General features: G+C 39.0%; 1 protein-coding gene across 1 annotated transcript in view; it reads right to left on the reverse strand.

Annotated features, from left to right (window-relative positions):
• SGCD (sarcoglycan delta) overlaps positions 1-19,854 on the reverse strand; it is a 405,485-nt gene that overhangs the window by 194,892 nt on the left and 190,739 nt on the right. The gene's annotated exons all lie outside the window — the stretch shown is intronic.

Genomic DNA, 19,854 nt, shown 5'->3' on the forward strand with positions numbered 1-19,854 from the left:
TTACAGGGAAAAAACCGTAAAAAACACAAACACATGGAGGCTAAACAATATGTTACTAAATAACCAAGAGATCACTGAAGGAATCAAAGAGGACATCAAAAAATACCTACAGACAAATGACAACGAAAATACGACGACCCACAACCTATGGGATGCAGCAAAAGCAGTTCTAAGAGGTAAGTTTATGGCTATACAAGCCTACCTTAAGAAACAAAAAAATCTCAAGTAAACAATCTAACCTTACACCTAAAGGAACTAGAGAAAGAACAAACAAAACCCAAAGTTAGAAGTAGGAAAGAAATCATAAAGATCAGAGCAGAAATAATGAAATAGAAACAAAGAAAACAATAGCAAAGATGAATAAAACTAAAAGCTGGTTCTTTGAGAAGATAAATTGATAAACCATTAGCCAAGAAAAACAAATAAAAGGAATACAAATTGGAAAAAAAGAAGTAAAACTGTCACTGTTTGCAGATGACATGATACTACACATAGAGAATGCTAAAAATGCCACCAGAAAACTACTAGAGCTAATCAATGAATTTGGTAAATTTCCAGGATACAAAATTAATGCACAGAAATCTCTTGCATTCCTATACACTAATGATGAAAAATCTGAAAGAGAAATTAAGGGAACACTCCCATTTACCACTGCAACAAAAAGAATAAAATACCTAGGAATAAACCTACCTAGGGATACAAAAGACTTGTAAGCAGAAAACTATAAGATACTGATGAAAGAAATTGAAGATGATACCAACAGATGGAGAGATATACCATGTTCTTGGATTGGAAGAATCAACATTGTGAAAATGACTCTACTACCCAAAGCAATCTACAGATTCCATGCAATCCCTATCAAACTACCACTGGCATTTTTCACAGAAGTAGAAAAAAAATTTCACAATTGTATGGAAACACAAAAGATCCCGATTGCCAAAGCAATCTTGAGAACGAAAAACGGAGCTGGAGGAATCAGGCTCCCTGACTTCAGACTACACTACAAAGCTACAGTAATCAAGACAATACGGTATTGGCACAAAAAGAGAAACATAGTTCAATGGAACAAGATAGAAAGCACAGAGATAAACCCACACACCTATGGTCAACTAATTTATGACAAAGGAGGCAAGGATATACAATGGAGAAAAGACAGTCTCTTCAACAAGTGGTGCTGGGAAAACTGGACAGGTACATGTAAAAGAATGAAATTAGAACGCTCCCTAACACCATACACAAAAATAAACTCAAAATGGATTTGAGACCTAAATGTAAGACCGAACAGTATAAAACTCTTAGAGGAAAACATATGAAGAACACTCTTTGACAGAAATCACAGCAAGATCTTTTTTGATCCACCTCCTAGAGTAATGGAAATAAAAACAGAAATAAACAAATGGAACCTATTAAAACTTCAAAGCTTTTGCACAGCAAAGGAAGCCATAAATAAGACAAAAAGAGAACGCTAAGAATGGGAGAAAATATTTGCAAATGAATCAACGGACAAAGACTAATCTCCAAAATATATAAACAGCTCATGCAGCTCAGTATTAAAGAAACAAACAACCGAATCCAAAAATGGGCAGAAGACCTAAATAGACATTTCTCCAAAGAAGATATACAGATGGCCAAGAAGCACATTTAAAGCTGCTCAACATCACTAATTAGTAGAGAAATGCCAATCAAAACTACAATGAGGTACCACCTCACACTGGTTGGAATGGGCATCATCAGAAAACCTACAAACAACAAAAGCTGGAGAGGGTGTGGAGAAAAGGGCACCCTCTTGCTCTGTTGGTGGGAATGTAAATTGATACAGCCACTATGGAGAAGAGTATGGAGATTCCTTAAAAAACTAAAAATAGAATTACCATATGGTCCAGCAATCCCACTACTGGGCATATACCCAGAGAAAACCATAATTCATAAAGACACATGCACCCCAATGTTCACTGCAGCACTATTTACAATAGCCAGGTCATGGAAGCAACCTAAATGCCCATCGACAGACGAATGGATAAAGGTGTGGTACATACATACAACGGAATATTACTCAGCCATAAAAAGGAACGAAACTGAGTCATTTGTTGAGACGTGGATGGACCTAGAGACTGTCATACAGAGTGAAGTAAGTCAGAAAGAGAAAAACAAATATCGTATATTTACACATGTATGTGGAACCTAGAAAACTGGTACAGATGAACCGGTGTGCAGGGCATAAGTTGAGACACAGATGTAGAGAACAAACGTATGGACACCAAGGGGGGAAAACGGTGGTGGGGTGGGGATGGTGGTGTGCTGAATTGGGCGATTGGGATTGACATGTATACACTGATGTGTATAAAATTGATGACTAATAAGAACCTGCAGTATAAAAAAACAACCAGCAAATAAAAAAAAAATAATACTAAACTTTCTTTGGGTTATTTGTGTGGAAATATGTTAACATAAATGTTTCAGATATTACATGAAATTTCTAAAAAAAAAAAAAGAATGGAACAGAGAAATGTGCAAAGATGAAGGGATAGCGAAAACCTTGCAAAATTGGGCCAGGTCAAGACATCCCAGGAAACGACACACCTCTCTCCCAAACTCCTTCCTTCCCTCCCCCTCCTCCATTCCTTCTCTCTCTCTCTCCTTACCTACTTCCATCCATTCAATAATAATTTATTGAGCACCTGCTCCATGCCACACAATGTAGCCAAATGTTTAATACAACGCTATACAAACAGAATAGCTCAGAGACTTCTTTTTTAAGTGTTACCTAACAAGCAGTACAGGGCAAGAAGAAAGGAAGGTGGCTTATTTCACATTAATGCCACAAACACTAAGTGTCTGCTTTGTATAAGATACTGTGAGCAGAGAACCCACAGAGAACAGAGATGAGCAACTGAAATGGCAATGAACTCACAGGAGTATCTCCAATCGATCACGAGAGGGAAGTCTCTAGGTATAGGACATAAAAGTCATTCTGGGTCCTCTTCCTCAAATACTCCAAAATAACAGAGTCAGGAAAGTAAGGCATCAAAAGAAAAAAAAACAAACGCAAAAGCAGAACATATTCAATTCGAAATTCTGACCAGTTTCATTGGAAGCAACATCTTTTCATTGCAGCTTTTCTCATCTTCTCTTCAAATACTTGCCTTCTTCCTTTAAAAAAATAAAGTGAATTGTTCCAAATGACATCACCATAGTATCCAATGGAAGCGCCTTCAGCCAAACACTTAGCTTACCTCACTTAATGTTTGTTTTTGCTAATGTATTATTCTAAACACCCTGGGGCTCTGAGAAATTCGAGAAAGATTTATTAGCCAAGACATCTTCTGAAAGAAGCTCAGCAGCAAGGAAAAATATATCATCTCTCCTTTAGTTAACTCTTGCTGTAAGGAAAGTCAGTGTGTTTCTCCAGGCCCAGAGCAGTGAGATGGCAAGGAAAGTCATAAAAGCAGAATGTCTCTTCCAGCCAAGCGGTGTCCTTTTTTTCCTTTCTACTCACTTGAGTAGCCTGAGAGGGTATAAACATTTTCTTGCTTTCATCATGGAGTTAAGAACTTTATAGACAAGATAGGTTAAGGCAGCACTCTGAACCATTTTACCCTGAATGTCAGCCAATCACAGAAGTGTTCAGGAGGACAGTAAAAACAAGGTTTCCATCAGGCACTGAGATGTGATTGATGAAAAATTCCAAAGTAAGATATCACATCAAAATATGCAGAATTGACAGGGGAAATAACCAAGAACATCCTTACTGGTTTCAAGGAGATGTAATAAGGATCAAGCATGGGGAGGTGAGGGGATGTGTGAGTATATATTTTTAGTAGGGGGGAGGGGTCTGCTACTTTCTAATCTCAAGCCCAGTGAGAAGAGGCATCAATGAATCCACTCTGAGATCCTGACATGTGTTTCCTGTCTCCGAAGCCATCACAGATTTCCCAGCAGGGAATCTAGAGGGTACTGCAGGCAGGAGAGGGCTACTAATTCAGAAATACCATGTGTGCTCTCAGAGTTTGCCTAGGAAGGGATGGATGACTGTTTTTCACAAAACAGAGGGTGCCAAGTGGGAAAGAAAGCTGTCCTGGAGACATCAGAAGTCCTGCTGAAGGGGGCTTCCTGGGAGGCAAGACGTTTTCATGTGGAATGGAAGGAGGGATGAAGCATCCTGTCCAGGAATGGAATGCTTTGCCTCCCTTTTCTATAGGATTTGTAGGAGATGTATCACACCTCCAGGGCTAGGAATCTCCAAAGACTCAAGAAAATGCTTCATGAGGGAAGAAGTCAGTTTAACTATTTACCAGTCCCAGAGGGCACAAAGGCACCCAGCCGAGTAACAAATATTCCAACCTCTACCATAACCCCTACCCTGGTAGGGTCATAAACTCTAGCCAGCAGCTAGCACCTCATGAGATGAGAGCAGAGACAGCTGAAATAAATCCAACCCCTACTCCCAAAGGTATGGAGTCACCAACTAAATGCTGTATATAGGGAAAACAAATAACTTTGAATGAGGTTTGAAGTGATAAATATCTCACATGAGACATCTAAAATTTCTGAAGTGACCTGTACTTTGTCCCTTAAATACCATCACACTGTTAACTTTTAAGTGGGCCAAAAAATCCACTAGGAATTGCCCAAGTTTTTATGGGGGAGAGATAGGGGAAGACCATTCCCAACTCAAATTTCAAAGGAATAGTGAAGACAAAAATAAAGATGCATTTGATCATGAGTTGTGCTTACTGAACATACAAGTTACATATTTATTCAACACGTATTTGTTGAATGCCAATCACTGTGATAGACAATGAATACAAATAAGTCTTACAATAGGACTCCTGCGACAGAACTACAACAGAACTCTGTACTCCTGTACAGAGTTTGCAAAGCAATGGGCTAGAACGAGGACTTCCTTGACATAATCTGTTCTCAAGACAGATTGATACAGAGATAGAAAGCACATGCTTTGGGGTAGTTCATACCTGGATTTGAATTCCTATCGCTCCTTAGATGAGCTGGAGAAAATTACCTAACTATTTTACACTTCAGTTCTCCTCGCCTACAAAATGGAGATAATGTAATCTACCTTTTAAGATTGCCAAGAGGATTTAAGGAAAATGTACAGAAAGCACACAGTATACTTGACTCAAAAACTAGTAGGGGACATTACCAACAAGATAGCGATATGAGTAGTAAGCCTTTAGAATCAAACAGATAAAATAAACGGATATTGCCATTAAATATCTCCATCATAAAAGTTAAAATGAAAGATTCAACAGAAAGTATTAATTCTTCTTAAATAATTTACGTCTCCCTACTCATCTTTCTAATACTTGATAAAAATCCCCACTCGGTTGTCTGTAATATTTTTATTTCCTGGGCTTTTATTATATAATAAATAATATATTATACAATCAGTGCCATATAATCTAGGATTCACTCATCTCATTTCCTATGCTTTAATTGTCTGTTTTGTACAAAGTTTCATCTCCCAAATTATATTGTAAGAGCTCACTGAAGATAGGGCAGGCAATAATACGCTGCTTATTTGCTAGAATGTTTTAGATCTTCAACAGATATATGACAGAACTGAATAGAAAAGACGTAAGCTTTAAGATGTGCCAATGTGTAAAAATGCAGGCTATTCCGAGCTGCCACTGGAAGCCCAAACACAAACAGGGCGGTCTTTGTCATTGCTTCGTAAACTGGGAAACACTCTCAGGGTCAAAGCAGAAATCCTTCTTGATGCCTGCAAATCACCTCCGATGAGAAACTTCTGGCCTTGAGGTTCCACACACTATGACAAAGACAGGCAGGTACAGAACAAACTTTCTCCAACAATGCTTCAAGTTGAATTTCAACATGGAATCTCATTGAGTCTGCCGACGGCATTTTGAAAAGAATTTCATTAAATGTTGCTAACATATCATAAGCTCCCTTAAATGGAAGGGTAATGGCTCATAACATTTGTAAGCTTTTTAATTTCATGGAATTTGAGCAGCATAATCAGGACCTATTAAAGTCAATCAACTGTGCCAAGTGGGGCTACCTACCTTTGCTTTTGTTTGTATTTTCCTTGTGGGTACACCCTGTGGACCAAGAGGCAGCAGTCCCAGTATCATTCTTTAAGGCTAATGCTGGTGTGTGATGTCCTGAACCTCCTCTGATGAAACCATCACAGCAGCATTTGCATGCCTGGGATGAACAGACACCTCTTGGGAAATGGCTTTTGGCTTCTGGGAAAGAGAGATTTCCCTTTCTATTTGCTTCGGCTCAGAAGGTGCAATTTTGGTAGGATTCAAAATCAGTCATCTGACAAATGTAACTGGAATTAATAAATAGAGATGACTATAAGAAACTTTATTTATATTTTCAGTGACACAGTGGTACCCAAACTATTAATCCTTCAAGACCAGTCTCCAGGTTTCTTCTACCATGAAACCTTTAATTACAGCAGTGGCCATTTATAAGGGCTAAATTCCAGGCACTGTTCTAGGCACAATGTATATGTTTTCTCATTTAATTTTCAAAACAATTCTATGATGCTTTCAGCTATCCCAGATTATGTATAAAGAAACTAAAGTTTGAGACATAAAGTAATATGGCCCAAGTCACAAATCTAGTCAGTAGCAGAGCCAAGCTTTAAACCCAGTTTTAGTCTGACTCTAAATCATGGGTACTTTTCTTTCTTTCTTTTTTTTTGGCCACACCATGCGGGATGTGGGATCTTAGTTCTCCAACCAGAGATCCAACTCGTGCCCCCTGCATTGGGAGCACAGAGTCTTAACCACTGGATCGCCAGGGAAGTCCCTGGATACTTTTCTACTATGCTATGTTGCCTTCACAATCACGCTGATTCAAGTCTTTCCGTGGGAATGCAGATATCTAGAGAGAGCTTTTTCATATGGGGACAAGAGGGTACCAGGCAGGGTGATGATCCAGGATAGCTGAAGGCTAGAGAGTCAAACAGGGAGAACTCACCCCACAGTCAAGGGAGAAAGCGCACATCAAAGTTGGAAAAGCAGAACTGAGGGTAACAAACCACCTTAGGAGAAGGCCACACACAGAAGGCTGATTTAGAGTGAGGACAGCTGGGAACAGAATGGAGTAGGGGATGGGCTAGGGCAAGCAGTGTTACACTAAGACTGAGAACACATGGAAAAGTTAGGGTTCTACTTTTGAGCCCTGCTGGCTGAACAGGCAGGGCACATCTGATGGCTTGATGGACTTGGGTAGGACCGGATAAGCTCATCATATAAATCTTTACTGTAAAAAACCCAGAATGATGGGCATATAGATGGTGTCCAAATACAGTGTCTGCATTTAATTATAACTTATACAAATGATCAGGAAAACATTCAGCTATTCCCTAGGCTGCCATTAATGACTACTGGACCAAGAAAATACACTAATTAATAGTGTATGACATGCACATACATGCACACACTCTGAATGACATGCACATCTACGATGATACCTGAAGGAGATGAAAGAAAAGTGTTCATCTTAAAAGAGGAAGAAAATTTTATCCAGGACGACTTGCTGCATTATGGGTATTACCGTATTTTTAACAATATTGCTGAGAAATGAAAAAAACAGTTCAAGAGATAAGAATGGTAGTGGGATCTTGTACATAATATATTTAAAGAACTTGTAAAAGAAGCTGAATTTAGAATGAAGAAGACAGAATCCTTTCTTCAAAGGGGTTCCCAGAGGTAAATAAGCCCCGATGTCCTAAGGCATACATTATACATAATGAGCTAACGTCTCTTTTATGAATCTACAATGGTACTGGATATTTGGAGAACTGGAAGAATTAAGAAAATGGTCACTCATATTCTCCATGTTCTGTAGTTTCAGATAAGGAACCAGAGTTAACAAAGGCCGGGTCTTTGGAAATTCGGTATTTCTATAGGTTTTTATTACTTCATATTAGCTCCACTTTGGTGGGCTTAGAATGAGAAACCAGTAACTTGTAGTCTGAGGTTCTGGACAAAATCATATCTGCAGAGCCTAAGATCTCTGGAATATCATGATATTTTTCTGGAGTCAGACTTCATTAGCACATGGATCTTTGATTATTTCCAGATAGATACTGTAATACAATTCTAACAGAAAGCATGACCACAGAAAAGTAATGGTGTAGTGGGAGATGGTACAGTTTAGGGGATCTGTGGTTGGAATGGGGAAAAATTGGCCTCTACAGGAAGCTGTGATTGTGTGAGGCCTATGCAACTATAGAACAGAGCGGGGTGGGGAATGGCCAGAGAAGTAGCAAGTGGCAAAAAAAAAAAAGAAAGGAAGTAAGATGCTCTCTTCATGAAACTAGTAAGGGTCTTACATGTTTCTTTGGGTTGAAGGGAAAGCAAGTTAGACAAACAGCACAGACCGACACATAAATACTGTCTACTGTCCTGAGATAATACAGCATTCCAGTAAAGAATGTGTGTCAACATGAGTTGGAATATTAGATGCATGTTTTTCCTTAACCCTTCTACTTCACTGCTTCTCTCTAAATGGAAGATCAAAATGATAGGTCCTTTCTAGTGATACTCTAAGGAATGAATGAAATAACTTTACATGAGAACCGTGGCTATTCGCTATTACAACATGAGGGTTTAATTTCATATTATTTTGATTCCAATTCAGCAAATATTTCTGAGCAATTACTATGAGCAAGGCCCTCTGTTAGGTGATTTAGAACCTACTAGTTCACTTGATCTCCATAACAACAAACCCTTTAAGATGATTTAAAGATATTCCATATTAGAACAGCCAAACCCTCAGGCACTTAGTAACACTTTAACGTTTTCTAACCATTCCCCATTTCCTGGTTGCCATTTGCTAGTTATCTCAGGAAAAGAATGGTCCAGGCATCTTCAGAGCATCTTTTCTTCCTCTCCTTGGCTTAGCCTCACTGGTTCTCCTGACCATTACATTTACTCTACCAGGTTGTGCACATAAAGCCAGGGATACTGTACTTTGTGGTGATGTAAGGACTTTACAAGGGTAATTTTAAAGACATGTGCGCTTTTGGCCATAAGGGCCAAATTTAAAAATCAAAACCATGTAACATTACCATAAGTCAACATTGCTGGATCCCTCAGGATCATGAGCCCCGTGTTGAGCTGTGGTGGAAGGAACCCTAATAGAAACAGTCCCCGTTTCCTTCACCCACTAAGAGCAAGCAACTGACCTGCACGATCCAAGACATGTTGGCATCGGCCACCTTTTTATACTAACTCGGTTGTAACGTAGTCTCATTGTGTTTTCTTTTCATTAAACTTCTTCCTGTACCTCCCTAACCAGAGTGCTGCTAAGATATGGTCAAAGAAACACTTTGTGATTTAGCAAACTCTCTGTGGCAGCCATGGAAAGCATGGGGGTACATTCCACATCTCAGAAAACTCAGACGGTAAGACCAGTCCAAAAAATTCAAGACTGCTATAAAATAAATGAAAAACCTTGGTTTGTTAACAACTATAGTCAGAAACAAACATGGGGACTATATATCCATCCAGTGATATGACTACTTATGCATTAACAGCTTAAAAATAAAGCCTGCTCCATTTCTCATCTATTAATGAGCTACGACCTAAGGAAAATTCATCTTCCCATAAAATTCCTCTCATATTTTTTAAGGTAACTGCCTGAGCCTTAACTGAGGCCTAAAAGCAATCTACACAGCTTGTTAGTAGAAAACTGCAATTACCGTACCATCTGTACTTGTCTGTTACTGTAGAGAGATGCTACTTTTTATTTCCACGATTCTGATGTTACAAAATGGAAGCTGTGGCTTACTAGGTGGAGAAATCTACCATACCGCACCAAGCAAGGAAAGAAACTGGGTAATGTGCTTGTCTTATTCTTTCCACATGGCGATTTTCATCACCATCTCCCTCTCCCTCTTCAACTCCCTCCAAAATGCAAAAAGTACAAAATGCAAAATATTTATCGGTCTTAAAAGTCTCATTTACTTTGTGGACCACGTGGTATTTGCCTGGAGGCAGAATCATTGCCGATAAAAACAGAATCATTCATGGAGATGGAAAGTCCCACACTCATAATTTAGGCAACTGCCATTTAAAACATCGCTGGTAATAAATTACAGAGCAATGCGTCAAAAGGCTATGCTCAGCTGTTGGTGGAGATCACAAAATTAAAGAGTAAGTATTTGCTTATAATTTCACATGTCAAGGAAGTTTTTTTTTTCAGCCTCTGAAATAACATCTCCTGAGAAATCATCAGTGTTTTTTTGACAATGAGCAAGTTTTTTGTTTTTTGTTTTTAAATTAAGACTAACTACAACACACCCACAGCAATTACAAAGTGCTGGGTGCAGCGAGTTTCCAGGAGATGAGTATTTTTTGACTGAAGCATTAAGAAAATCTTTTTTTTTTTTTTGCCAAGGCTTTAGGAGTGAAGAACAACAAAATATTTAAGAATGTATTAAAATGCCCTTCTTCCTTAAAGCTATAGATTCTCTCTCCATTACTCTCCCCCAATACTCAACAAGTATTATTGGCTGTAGGGGCCACCTAACCAAAGTATTCCTACTTACTCTTACCATTTAAGGAACATAAACCAAATGACAATAGACTCTGGTATGTACTTTTGCTTCTTCAATGTTATTTATGAAATAAGCGAGAAGCAGTCTCACATCACATAGTGGATGTTCCATAAACCAAAAGAGTGAGAGGATGCTGACATGCCATAGTGATGATGAAGAGAATCTCAAAGATGTGAAGGGCTGGAAAGTGCTAATTTTGTTATCTTCACCTTTCCTGTCTGTAACACACAGCTCCATATTCTGGAGTTTCCATTAGCCTGTGGATGGCACAAATAAAGTCTTAGAGCAACACAAAAGAGCAAGGTAGGGAAAGATGGGCTTTCAGTACCTTTAGTACCACTTTTACCTCTTCCACCTTTTCTGTCCTGTTCCCCCATGGTCTCCCACCACATAGGTACTCACGCCATCCTCTACATAACACAATACTTAGTATGAGGCTGATAAAGAAACTTATTCAATCTAAAGCTCCTATAAAAGAGAAATTTGTCTTTATCTCCCCACCTGAGAGGCTCTTAGAGAATCTTTGAGTTAGAAGGATCCTAAGAGAACAGTCATTTATTCAAAGAGCCAAGCAATCAACGACGACAACAACAATTTGCTTTCCTTCCATATGAGAGGCACTAGTTAGAAACCAGGGAAACAGTGATAAAGCAAATAATAACAAATTTTAATAATCAAAAATTATCATACTGAAATTTTATATAGTGCTTTATACTCAAAGCAATATTCTACAAACAGTAACACGTACCTAATAAATTTTACGTCATTATGTAAGATAAATTAACTCTTACAATCCTGTTACATGCTTATGAGGTAGTGCTGCTATTAGGCCCATTTTACAGATGAGGAAAATGAAGCACAGAAAAGTCCAAGTAATTTGCTTGAGGCAACACAGATAGTAAATGGTGGAGCCAAGATTTAAATCCAGGGAGGTGGCATTCCAGAGCCTGCTCTTATACATCACTTAATAACTGCCTTTCTCGGTCCCTGCCATCATGGAGATCATGCAGTAATAATGGGAAGCAAACAGGTAAGTACATAAATATTTAGTCATTTAATATATACATATGATATATAAATAGAAATTAATATACCTAAGTAATATGACATGATATAATATAGTGGCAGAAAATAAAGCTACTAGGTAAGGGATATATTTTCAATGGGTGGGCAAGGAAGCTGTCCGTCAGAAGATGCCATGTGAGCAGAGGCCTGGATGGAGCGAGGCTAGGTTTTCATCCAGCCTGGTGTTTTCGGACTGTGGTGCATGGGCCCCCCACCCAGGGCCTGGGCATCCCGTGGCTGATGACAGGGAGACTCTGGGTGGGCAGGGCAATGGGCTGCAGCACCCCAGCCCCTGCCCAACCACAGGAGCTCAGCTTCCATCTGGTCCAGATTTAGGGTTCCAAGTAAAATCTGACTCCAAAAAGATTCCATGGCTTTAAAAACAATGTTGTAGAAAACCACTAAGCATGCCCAACCTCTTTACGTCAGACACACGGAGAGCCAAGAGGAACGACTTGCTCCAGAGCTGGTGCTGATCCCAGCAGGACAAGAAGAGCATCCAGATTCCCCAACTTGGAATCTAGTGTACTTTCTGGAATACTGAACTGTCAGCTGTGACACTCCTCCCATTCAGTACATTGTGTTAATCTCTAGAAGGTATAGACAAAAGGTTTTATCCAAGTGACTGTGCCTCTCTGTCTGGAAACTTCATAACCAAACTCCAGGCTTATCAAAAATTGCACGCATGATCTTGCCTGTCTCCTGTATTTATTAAAGTGCCCCTACCTCTGCCTCTTATTCTACTTTATATTTTTCTTGATCTTAACCTATTATATCTTTTCTTACTCTGTCCCTGTACATATTTCTTACAAGCTACTGTACTTCAAATCCTTTGTGGAAATGTCTATGTGCATAAGGGGAAGGAGTACTTGCAGTAGGGGTCTGGCATGAATACAAATTTCTGAATCTTCAAATAACTGAGATTCTAATGGTGGAACCTTGGTCACCACAGCAGACAAGAAAATGTGGGGTGCAGTCGACTTGCCCAATGGCCCTCAAACAACATAATTAGACATTCTCAACCTCATTTGAAGTTCAGACCTACCTCTTCTATGAAAACTCCAGCTGATAGAGTTACAACTGAGATTTAACCAAAGTCCTCAGTAACTCGTCTACTTCCAGCATGATAAGAAAAGCACACACAGTCAATTTTTCCAAAATTAAAGAAAGAACAAAAAAACCATCAGCCCATTTTAATTCTAAGGCAACCAAAAACCTCTGAATCACTATCTCTGTTTCCCAGGATAAACAAACAAAAGGACCAAAGGATTAAACACTGGCCTATTCAAAGTTTGTGTGTCTGGTCTTTTCTTTTTACCAAAAAAAAAAAAAGAAAAAAGCAAGCAGCTGCTTCACCCTGTTGTCCATGATAAATGATGACACGTAAAAAGACAAATACATTTCAGGAATGGCAATCTGCTTCACAGTACAGATGGGCTTATAGATGACCCTTCCAATTTTTAATAATCTCCATAATTTATGTGTGAGCTAAGAAATGCAAAGATGCCTAGTGCGCCCCTTTGACTCAGTACAAATCACTTTTATTTACTTGGGCAATACTTCATGGTCCAGTTAACTTCTTAATTAAAGACAGCAGGATGCTCATGTTCCATGCAAGTGGCATGGAAAACATTGCTTTGTGCGCAGTGGGTTCAGCTGGGAGTTGAAGCTGAGGAGAAGACACCACGGCTTTCGGTTGGTTTCTAAACCAGCCAGAGACACGGCTCCTCTCGTTGTAACTAAATTGTCAATGGAGCCTCTTCAGACAAAACTTCTGCTTGTCTGCTATCCTATGTTACTTTATTTTGCCTCATGCCCAATCCAAAACTTCAACTTTCTTCCCCTTGTCTGCTTCTTCCCCAGTCATGCTCTGTTATGGTTAAAGGAAGAAAGACAAAAAAGAGGCGTGTTCTAGGAGACTCAGGCCCACCCTGGTGGGCCAGAAACTCAGCCTCCAGAAGCTCTGAGACTGCTATCTCTTGCCATTGAGCTTGTACACTATGTCAAAACCCACAGGAGCCAGACGAGTAGGAGAAATTGGTGTAAAAGAGAGAGACACAGGAAGTGAGGAGAAGTGAGTCATGAGTGACTACGAATCCTAAGAAGTCAACCTAATTTCTGGACTCCTGCATGATGAGATGGATACATTCTCAATACCATAAGCCAGGGGCTGTGCACCCCCAAGGGACTTCAGGGGCCCATTATATAAACAAGCTACACAGGTGGGGTATGAGACAGTGGTGACTGATGGATGCTGTGGCACAATGAGGAACAAATATGCATCTAAAGGAGGCACTGTTTACTTAGCTCCAGTCCTTATGAATATCAAACCACTCTGCCAGATTTTCTGGAGGTTTTTTGGTGAGAATCAAAAAATATAGATTTTTTAAAAATGTCAAATCTTCAGATATTTAAATATTAGAAACGAATTCACATTCAAAGGAAAACAATGTGTGAGGCACATAAACTGTATCTTTAGGCCGGATTCAGTTTGCAGCTTCTGTCATAAGCCTTCATATCAATAGTTAACCTCACAGTGCATAAGCTGGGTCATTTAAATTACGTCGTTTAACCCTCACAGTAACTTGATAAAGTAGAGAATATCATCTCAGTGATTAGGTCAGCCATCATTAAGCTTGGTCCTCCTGCATTGTCCACTGTTGTTTCCAGTTTCCTTTTTTTAATGCTTGTGAACTCTCTCAGGAACTTAATATGCTTTGCAGTAAGTTATTCCCCATGAGAGGGAAATGGCCATGTATAACTCAACCTATCGTACTAAAGACAGCGTCATGAGAAAATTAATTACCACATACACTGTGTGTTGATGTGGAAGAAAACACTGCAATCCTGGATTTCAGTTCTGACTTTGCTGGGCATAACTTGGGTAAGTTCAATGTCCTTTCCGGGCCTGAGGGCCCCATACATTAAATGAAGTCACTGGTCTAACTGAATTCTTAGGGACTTTCAACTTCCAGCATAGATATGGCTTGTTAATTCAGGCTGATAGAATAAGTCTCAATTCACATCATACTAAAATCAAAATGGAATTTTAAAACTCAGCTTTCCATAAAACAAAGAGATGATAGACAGAAACGTGAAAATCCATGGTGAGAATGACCAGCTCAGAGTTTCAACAAGCATATAGCAGTTTCTCAACTTTCATAAACATTGACAAAATGGGATACCCTCAAAATCCATTTTATAGGTGGAATTCAGGCTTTTCTAGGAACCAACACTCAGACTAGTGTTTATAAAGCACTGGCATATGTGTGTATTAATCTTTAAATATTTTATTATAGTTTGCTTTTTTTTTTTGGTATCATAAAATGAGTGAAAACGTCACTCCTGGATCAAAGGGTATAAACATTTTAAGGTACTTAAGATATATCGAAAACTATTTTTTTCAGAAAGACTACCAGTAATCTATGAGTGCCAGAGCCAGCAAAATTTTTAAGCAGAAGAATGAGAAAAAAAGTTGAACATTAGAAGAGTGTAACTCAGTGAAAGAAAAACTGAAAACTAAAAGCTATTGAATATGAAATGGGTTTCCTAAGAGATTTTCACTGAATTTATGATTAAGTTTGTGAGTTTATTATTAAGAAGACATGCAAGAAGAGGATGCAAGACCATTTGGTTCAAAGGACGTTCAAACATCAGATGAGATGTGCACTACACGATGATGATGTAGACAGTGAAAAGTATTGTCCTTGAAATCAAATCATCATCTGCCATCATCAACATCATCGTCATCAAGACATGGGGGTGAGAGTGGGAATGACCATTTCTGGAACACTCATTTCATGTCAAGTTCTGTATTAAGCACTTAAACACTATCTTACTTATTTACAACCACCTGTGATAGAGGTATTAATATCATCTCAGTTGCATAGGTAAGAAAACAAGATTTACCAAGTTAAGAAATTGTTCAAAGATCACTCATCGGTCAAACAGTAGCACTGGTTGCCACCCAGATCCAGTGATACAGCACATGAGCTTGACCATGGTATTATACTGTCTCTTGGTATAGACAACTTCTAAGAACCCCATTTACATATGATTTCATTATTCTATACACAGCTTTTTGGTAGGTAGAACATCTTAAAATATGTGAGTTTTTATAGACTAAAAAGTTTGAAAGACATAACTTAAATTTTATATAATAATTTTCTGTTTTATTCTGTTAAAGTAAACTCATTTTTGTATCCCTCCTACAACTTTTCTTTCTACTCTCTTCTCTCCTAAACTTCTAAGTTCAATATAGCAATGGGCTAGAACCCCTATACCCACCCCACGTATAGCTTGAGGGGAGTATGGAGATAAATGCACTGTGCAACTTCCCCATTTCTGTAGGCCTGACACTAGTATATGCTCAATAAGTGCTGCTTTCCCTTCTCTTGTCACTTCACATTAAGTTACGCAAAAGCACCATCTAGTTCCAGCATCATGGGAAGCAAGGGAAGATGCCTCTCTGAAGAAGCAGGGATCTGCTACTTTTGTCCAAAATGATATTTTGGGATGAAAGGTCTCCTAGCACTCATGCATTCAATCTATCTACTAGTAGCTTCTGTCAGAAATCTGTAGTTGTATTTTGCAAGTATAAAGATGCCTACCACACTGAAATGGGATTTAAATATAGAGTTTTATGGCATTAAATCCCTTAACTTTACAAATTTCTGTGCTAACGCATTCAAGTAGAATTACTAGGGACAGGGTGGTCTTTGGATGTAATGGTAGAATATTTAATTTAGTGTGTCGTTTTCAATCTATTTCCTGAGTGGCATGATACTTTACCACTTAGAAGCTATGCATCCATGTAGTTAAAGCTAGAGAATCCCAGGGCTTTCATTCAATTCCCAGATGGGAGTTTTTATAGAGATGAACATTTTCTCATTAATTTATCTTCCTAAGAGACCGCTATCACACTAATCAATTTGTAGTGACTTTACCAAGTTTGCAACCTTCAATAATGAAATGGATACTGTATTGAACATGGTGTGGATTGCTTAAACAATCTCAGCTCCTCTCGGATCAATGAAACACAAAACCAAAATGAAGTCAAGTGTTGCTTCGTTAGTTATCCTCACTTAGAAGAGCTGTGTAATCTTGTTCACTGGACGCTGATCTCTTTTCAATGGGAAAAAGAGAAGGAGACACCCCATGAAAGAGAAACAGCTGTGATCCATGGCAAAGTCATAGTGCAGATAATTCTATAGAGAAGAGTCTTCCAGAGGTGGCATGTAAGCAATGGTCAGGTAACGTCAGAAAACAACAACAACAAAACGGTAAGCTGAAGATGCCAGAGTAGCGAATAGAAAGCTACTACATGTGAGGTTCTCATAAGCATCATATGAGGCTATGATTCAAGAAGCATGGCAAATTCTACTGGTTACCTGCTCACCAATCATTCCCTCTACCGTCATTGCTCCCAGAACCCCAATTTTGTTCAGCAGACAATAATCCCTGTGTTTGAGGGAAGGAGAGCCCTACAGACTAAATCCCTAGCTTCTAATCTTGTTCTCTCGCCTTAGTGAGAAGTTTGGATTTTATTCTAGGTATAATGGGAAGTTAACAGAGAATCCTTTGCAAAGGGGTGGAGAGACTTCATATTTGAAAAGGCTACTTTGGTTACAATTTGGACGATGAGGCTAAGAGTGAAGGGCAGCAGAGACAGAAGAGGTTATAGCAATGGTGCAGGTGAGAGAGGACGGTGGCTTGAACTGGGGGGTGACGTGATGGAGAAGAGTGGATGGATATGGGCACATGTTTCAGGTAGAGGCCACAAGACTTTCTGGTGGATTTTAACATATATGCATATGTGCATGCCTTCTTTTCTTCATTTAGAACACATTTATTTTGTTATCAGAAACATATAAGGCTAAAAGCTTTACGCATTTGCCATTTATTTTTTGAAAGGAAAAATACTTTCTGAAGAACAATGAAAAAATAGTGAATTTTAACCCTTTAATTTTCTTTAAACAAGGATTTGAAAGCCTTGGATTTAACTCACTGCTTTTTCGATATTAAAGTAAGTTTTTCATGATCATCATTACTTTTTAAGCTTCTAATCAAGTGTATCTTTGACTTGGGATCAGATGACTACTGATTTTCAGATAGGCTGGCTGACATATTTTCTAAGAGTCCAATTCCTGCATATGGGCCTAAGAGATATACCAGGTACCCTTTTTCAAGTCTTCTAAGACACGTGTCTCAATTCCTTTATATGACTATGATTCTCCACCAAGGAAACGTATTTCGGGATATTTTACTTAACACATATCAACTATTCTACCCCTGATCTTAAAATCTGCTCTCTTGTACCACATGAAATCTAGCCTGAGCATTTACACACTTATGGAAATATCGCTAATATAGGTTAGAGGGGTTGGCAAACTACAGCCTGCAGCCTATTTTTCTGTGGCCCTTGAGATAAAAATGGGTTTTACATTTTTAAAGAATTATAAAAAAGAAGAAAAATAAAAGCTGAAAATATTTACGGAGAAAGATCCAACACCATAAGAAAGAAATGACCAGTCCAAATTAGTGAGATAAACTAGTTTAATACTAGTTTATACTAATACTCTTGGTACTTTAAGCCAATATGCTATGGGTTCCCCATTAAATTTCATAATCACTGATTGGGTAGCTGAAATAATTTGCTCTTCTTGCTGATTTTAACATCATGTCTCCCTCCCTTTCACCAGGCACAGAAGAAAGTAAACTTATTGGCAATTCAGTAGTTGCACTCAGTTTCATGCAATTCAGTAGTTTAGATAGCACTCAGATAAAATTACCCACTGCATCAAGTTGCTGAATTTCATTAATTGCATTAATCGATGCACACAATAGAAATGATGCTTTGGGGAACTTCCATGTTATTCTTTGCTCACAGGTGGACGCGAACCAGTCCCAGGCAGAGCAAATACATTAATAATACTTTTCAACCAGCATACTTCACCACCCCACCAAAAAGCAAAACTGAAAGCCAAAGAACAACCAACCCCAAAATATACTCAAAAACAAAAATTAATTTTGATAATACTGGTTAATAAAATCAAGGTGTCTAGGAATCACTTCCATCATGACTTTAAAAAAAACAACAGAACGAGAGAAGGAGCTTTGGTAGGAGGCTGTGGGTTAACAGAGAAGCTTTAGAATTGGATTTCCTGAGTTGAAATCCTTGCTCCACTGATTCATAAGAATGTGGCTTTGGACAAACTACTTCTCTAAGCCTCAGTTCTTCAATGTGTAAAATGAATGCAACAATAATCACCACCCCAGTGGACTCATCTATGAATTATATTAGATAATGATAATCCATCAAAGCAGCAAAGTGCATGGGGCAGAGCACACACTCTAGTGTGATCATTTAGATACCATTCTGAGCATAGTTGTATATATTAAATTGATTCTAATCAACCTTGGCTACATTGTCCAAATCCTTCATAAAAAATAATTTTCTAGGGCTTCCCTGGTGGCGCAGTGGTTGAGAGTCCACCTGCCAATGCAGGGGACGCGGGTTCGGGCCCTGGTCCGGGAGGATCCCACATGCCGCAGAGCAGCTAAGCCTGTGCGCCACAACTACTGAGCCTGTGCTCTAGAGCCCATCAGGCACAACTCTGCAACTGCTGAAGCCCGCGTGCCCGGAGCCCGTGCTCCGCGGCAGGAGAGGCCACGGCAATGAGAAGCCCGCGCACCGCAACAAAGAGTAGCCCCCCCCCGCTCGCCGCAACTAGAGAAAGCCTGCGTGCAGCAACGAAGACCCAACACAGACAACCCCAAAATATACTCAAAAACAAAAATTAATTTTGATAATACTGGTTAATAAAATCAAGGTGTCTAGGAATCACTTCCATCATGACTTTAAAAAAAACAACAGAACGAGAGAAGGAGCTTTGGTAGGAGGCTGTGGGTTAACAGAGAAGCTTTAGAATTGGATTTCCTGAGTTGAAATCCTTGCTCCACTGATTCATAAGAATGTGGCTTTGGACAAACTACTTCTCTAAGCCTCAGTTCTTCAATGTGTAAAATGAATGCAACAATAATCACCACCCCAGTGGACTCATCTATGAATTATATTAGATAATGATAATCCATCAAAGCAGCAAAGTGCATGGGGCAGAGCACACACTCTAGTGTGATCATTTAGATACCATTCTGAGCATAGTTGTATATATTAAATTGATTCTAATCAACCTTGGCTACATTGTCCAAATCCTTCATAAAAAATA

Source organism: Neophocaena asiaeorientalis, unplaced genomic scaffold (assembly GCF_003031525.2).
Source record: "Neophocaena asiaeorientalis asiaeorientalis breed wild unplaced genomic scaffold, Neophocaena_asiaeorientalis_V1.1 scaffold336, whole genome shotgun sequence".
Taxonomy (NCBI): Eukaryota; Metazoa; Chordata; class Mammalia; order Artiodactyla; family Phocoenidae; genus Neophocaena; species Neophocaena asiaeorientalis.